Source organism: Choloepus didactylus, chromosome 7, assembly GCF_015220235.1.
Source record: "Choloepus didactylus isolate mChoDid1 chromosome 7, mChoDid1.pri, whole genome shotgun sequence".
Classification (NCBI taxonomy): domain Eukaryota; kingdom Metazoa; phylum Chordata; class Mammalia; order Pilosa; family Megalonychidae; genus Choloepus; species Choloepus didactylus.
The window spans coordinates 123093790-123099268 of record NC_051313.1 but is presented as its reverse complement, the minus strand read 5'-3'; the positions used below and the strand labels follow the sequence as shown (position 1 = coordinate 123099268).

At 35.3% G+C, this 5479-nt stretch overlaps 1 pseudogene; it reads left to right on the top strand.

Moving 5' to 3' along the window:
- Positions 1-502: 502 nt before the first annotated feature.
- On the top strand, positions 503-1435 carry LOC119540760 (annotated as a pseudogene).
- The last annotated feature ends 4044 nt before the right edge of the window (positions 1436-5479 follow it).

Genomic DNA, 5479 nt, shown 5'->3' with positions numbered 1-5479 from the left:
AATATTTCTAACTAATCTTATATTGCCTGTGTCTCCAAGCCTGTGTTACCTCTCTTTCATATTTTTTTGATCAATGTGTCTTTCAATTAATATATTAGTTCTATTCTCTAACTATCATGTATCTATGTAAGTAGCAATCTTTAACTTTTAATTTGTTAGCCTTTCCAGAGCATGCACATTGATGACCTAAAGAGCATCTTCCAGGTGTTTGGAATATGCCTTAAATATATTTTGTTACATAATTCTAACAATTATTCTTTGTTCATGTGTCTCCTTTCAATGTACTAGTGTTTTCATAACTTAAGTATTTATACTTTCTACACAAAAAATTACCTTTTACAGTGTCTGCATTATTTTATTTCTTTTGTTTCTCTCTATGATTCTAGCCTTCAAATGCTCAGCCTTGAATCAGGTTGTTATTTTTCTGTTGGATAAGGTATCTAATTATCCCTACAGGAATAAATTTGGAATGACCAAGTAGGTGGCTCACAATGAATAAGCAATGAAAGGGACAAATTTGAGCAGCCCAGCAGGTTTTATCCTACTTGGCTTTTCCAACCAGCCTCAGCTGGAGATGGTTCTCCTCCTGGTCATCTCTGCCATCTACATTCTGACACTGATGGGGAACACAGCCATCATACTGGTCTCATACCTGAACCCCAAACTCCACACTCCCATGTATTACTTCCTCCTGAATCTCTCCTTCCTGGACCTCTGTTTCACAACCAGTATTGTCCCACAGATGCTTTGGAATCTCAAGGGCCCTGAGAAGACCATTAGCTACATTGGTTGTGTGATCCAGCTGTACGTTGCTCTGGGGCTGGGATCTACAGAATGCATCCTCCTGACTGTGATGGCCTATGATCACTTCAATGCCATCTGCTGGCCCCTCCACTATGGTGTAATTATGCACCCAAAGCTTCTTCAGCAACTGTTGGCTGTGGCCTGGATCAGTGGTTTTGTGGGGTCCACAGTTCAGGCAGTCCTTGTATTCCCATTATCTCTCTGCAGCCACCAAAAGGTGGATGACTTTATGTGCTAGGTGCCTGCCCTGATAAAAATCACCTGTGTTGACACAACCTTCCTGGAAAATGAGCTCACCATAACCAGTGTTCTCTATATGGTTACACCCCTGGAGCTTATTCTGGTCTCCTATGGTTGCATTGTTAGAAGTGTGCTGAGGATAAAGTCTTCTGAAAGCAGGAGGAGAGCATTTGGGACCTGTGGATCCCACCTGATTGTTGTGGTTTTGTTCTTTGGGACTATAATTTCTGCTTATATCCAGCCCAAGAGCAAGTACACACAGAATCACAGTAAATTCCTCACTCTCTTCTACACTGTAGTGACACCCTCTCTTAATCCTTTGATCTATACCTTGAGAAACAAAGACATTAAGTGGGCTCTGAAGAGGCTGCTTAGAAGAGACACAAGTTAAGCAGACATATGAAACATACTCAAGAAATCCCTCAGTTGTTGGATACTTTAGGGATAGATTCTCCTTTCATGTAGGAAAGCAGGTCTCAATCACTTACATAAAGGTAGATATGAAATTTCCTTTCAGTGAAGTTCTGTAATTATATCCTGTAAATCCTTCTCCTTACTTCTGGAAATATCACATGTCTCCTTTGGGTGCTACTTTGTAAGGGCTATAAACAAATAAATATTCATTTATTTTATATATAAATATTTATCTATGTATATTTTTATAAATCCTCATGTTATTGCTCTAGAGATGATTCTTGTTATTCAAGAAGCAGCCTGTGGGACTAAGTACACCAAGGGATTTTCTCATTACTCCTATCCACAGAGGAAACCCCAAGAGAGGTGCCAAGAGGCTTCTTTATGCTTCTCATAGCCCATAATTCTCAACAATATTGATCTACCATTTAGCCCTATACCTAGAATCTAAGATAAATTGCAAACAGAATTTTAAGCATTGTCTTTAAGTCTGAGTATTTAAATTTAACCTACAAACAAATTGCTTTCCAAATAATAATAATATTTTCTTGGCATTTATATAGTATTCATTTTTTAATATTATATTTGATAGAATTTATGAAATTGTTTTCTTTGTATTGAACATAATGTTTTTATCAGTTCTAAAATCATACTTAATTATTTTGGAAATTTTTCAAATTAAAACTTTTCCCTTACTTTGCATATATTCACAATATTATTTATTTACAAAATATCAAAATTCCTACTGACTTTAATTCTAGACTCTGATTAGGCATATATGCAAGATTTTGTTAAACTATAAGTTTAGTTTTGTAAGAAATAAGTGCTTTTAACAGAGACCGATGCCAGGGAAATTACTTTAATACAGATCAAGAACTGTGGCTGAAGAGACTATGAAGTTGAATGGGGTGATAAAGAAAATATATTGGAGAAGATAAACTTGACTGAGTAAGAAGGACGTTCATAATGTCATTTGGAGGTGTCTATGTAGACTTTGCATACCTCTGTTCACAGCATATAATTTGATTGGCATTAAGAATTATAAATGTAGTGTTAAATTAAATGCAAATCAGGTTTAGGTAAAGAGTGATTTTATGGTAAACAGTATTGCAGAAAAGAGAATTCTCTGAAAATAAAAACTGCAAGCATCTCAAGATTTAGACAAAAGGGTTTTCTTTTATAGAGAGGAGTAAACAAAGCTAGAAAGAACCAGGTATAGAGAAAAGGGGTGAAAGGATAGTGTGATCAGGTGGTAGCTCAGAGAATAGTTTTATCCTGAGGCCAGGCTATTCCTGGGAGGTGCTTTAAGGAGATGCTCAGGCTGAGGGTTGGCCAAAGTTCAGGGACCTTGGGGAAGGAGAGAACCATAAAGTTTGATTAACAAACATTTTGTTCCTAGTAATTGTTTGGTACATGCAGTTTGGCTAATTATTTATGTGACAAAGAATGGGAATTTGCAGGGTCTGTATCCAGAGTTGCCACAGAGAAACAAGGGAACATCAGTTAGTCTTATCTGAGTCTTAAGGGGAAGGGTTTATGTCTACCATAAGCTGATTTTCAGACACAAAAGTGTGGGGGCATTTCTTAAGCATCACTATTTCCCAGGATCACAGGGTTCGGGTACACTTCGACATTGTCAGTGATCATATTAAAACTAAGTTTTCATTGGTGGAATAGTACAGCTAAATGCCTAATAAGCAATATGATTAGTCCCCAAATTTTAAATCTTGTCTTTTCAAACAGACACAAATGAAGGAAATAAAATACCCTTGTACCCATGCTAATTCTTCAAGTCTTAATATTTTCCATATATTCTTTACATACTTAGTAAACGTTTTTGGTTTTTAATTAACTTTCCATTTAAATATAATGTACATATTTTAAAAAGAGTACACATTGTTAAGTGGAGTGAATTTTCAGAAAGTGAAAGCACACTTGTCACCAACACCCATGCTAAGAAAGGAACATTATCAGCTGGGAAAGCCTTTCCAATGCATCTTTAAGGGCACAAGGCATGCCTAGTAATTATTTGGGTGAGATTTTTTATTGTTTCTATGCTGTTTTAATGTTTTTATTTAGAAATTATTTTAAATTTACCAAAACAATTAAAGAAATATTACAGAGATTCCATGTACCTGTCTCCCAGACTCCCTGATCAGGACATATCCATAGGAGTAATTATAAATCAATGATATTAGCAAGAGTACAGTACTATTAAATGAACCACAGACCCAACTAGAATGACACCAGTTTATGCACTACTGTCCTTTTTTCCTTTTCAGGATCCCAAATTGCATTTAGTTATTATATCTCTTCAGCTCTTCCAATCTGTGACAGCTTCTCAGTCTCTTCTTGTCTTTCATGTCCTCAAAACATTTGAAAGTTTCTGATCAGTGTTTTTGTAGAACATCTCTTGATTTGGATTTGTTTAAAGTACCCTAGCTATTATGTTGACGTTATGCATTTTGGCAGAATACCACCAAAGTGCTGTGCCCTTCTCAGTTCATAACTGAAGGCAAATGAAAACCGTATCTTGGCCTTTAAAGCTGGATTCAAGAGGTGTCTCTACTGTGAACTATTTTTACAGGGCAAATTAATAAATACCTTAGGGGAGGTACTTTCAGACTATGGAAATGTCATTTCTCATCAAACATTAGCTCACTGATTTTAGAATCCACTGGTGAATCTTGCATGTGATAATTTTATTGTGATGTTTGCCTAAAGGTGATTTTTTATTTCCCTCATTGTTTCTATATTTATTAATTGGAAATCTTCTATGAGGAAGAGTTCTTCCTCCTTTCCTTCCTTTCTTCCTCTCTCCTTTCCTTCTTTCTTCAGTTGTTTATATTAGTGTGTGCTTGTGGATATTCATTTTACTTTATGGGTTAAATTCTGATGCTATAATATGTTGTTTCATCACAAATTGTTTCATCTTTGGTCATTGGGAGTTCCTTACTTTTGGCTCCTGTTCCCTTACAACATGCCCTCATTCTTTATCAAGTATTTCCTCATTTTCTGACATAAGATTTTATAGGCTGATTTTATTTTCCTTGCTTTGGATCTGGAATCCATCATTTCTCCAAGGAGCTCTGTTTCCTTTTAATGGAGAATGGCATTTAGAAACCAAGATGTGGTGTTAGAAGTGCTCTTTGCTAATTGAGTATCATTGCCACTAACCCACTTAGCAGAGTGAGCTAGGAAATATATAATTTATTCTGTACATATGAATATATATGTACATGTATGTATGTTTATAAATATATATTTGCAAATCATGCATACATACCTATTTATGTTTATACATTTATCTCTCCCTCACTCTGTGTGTGTATGTTTGTGTTTCTATATGTATGTGTGTGTGTGTGTATATACATATACATATATATATTTACATAGCAAAGAGATCTTACCAAAAACACTAATATCAATTCAAGACCACAGAGTTCACTCTAATCTATCTGCTTTCCTTATTCTCACTTCTTTCTCCTACAGTGAGGGAAAAAACCTAGCTCTCAACCTCTACAATATATTTACTTATATTTTAAATATAGGAAACACATTAGTTTCAGAATAGCTATGGAAATAGCAATGGAAATGGATTTACTAACTAGAGCAACACTATTTGTATAGCTAGTTTATCTTTAGCACTATAGTATCCAGTCAAAGCAGTTTCCCAAAGTTATCTAAGTTAGATTACTCTTCCTCACCCTTACGATGTAGTTAAACAATTTATTTTATACAGTTCTCATTTTATTAGAGATTGTATTACACTTGGTTGCCACTCACATTCTGGTTGATTTTAGTTAATTATTTATTTGGGGAGTATATGAAACATTGCTGTGGTTCTAAGAGTCACAAATACACAAAACGGCAAACTCAGTGAAGCGTCATCACCTCCTCATCCTTACTAACAAGTTCCCACTCATCTCTTTGTTTCATTCCACTTATCCCTTATAGGGAATGACTCACTTTAGTTTCTTTATTTCCCTCTTGTGTGTGTTGCATTTTTTGACACCAAATA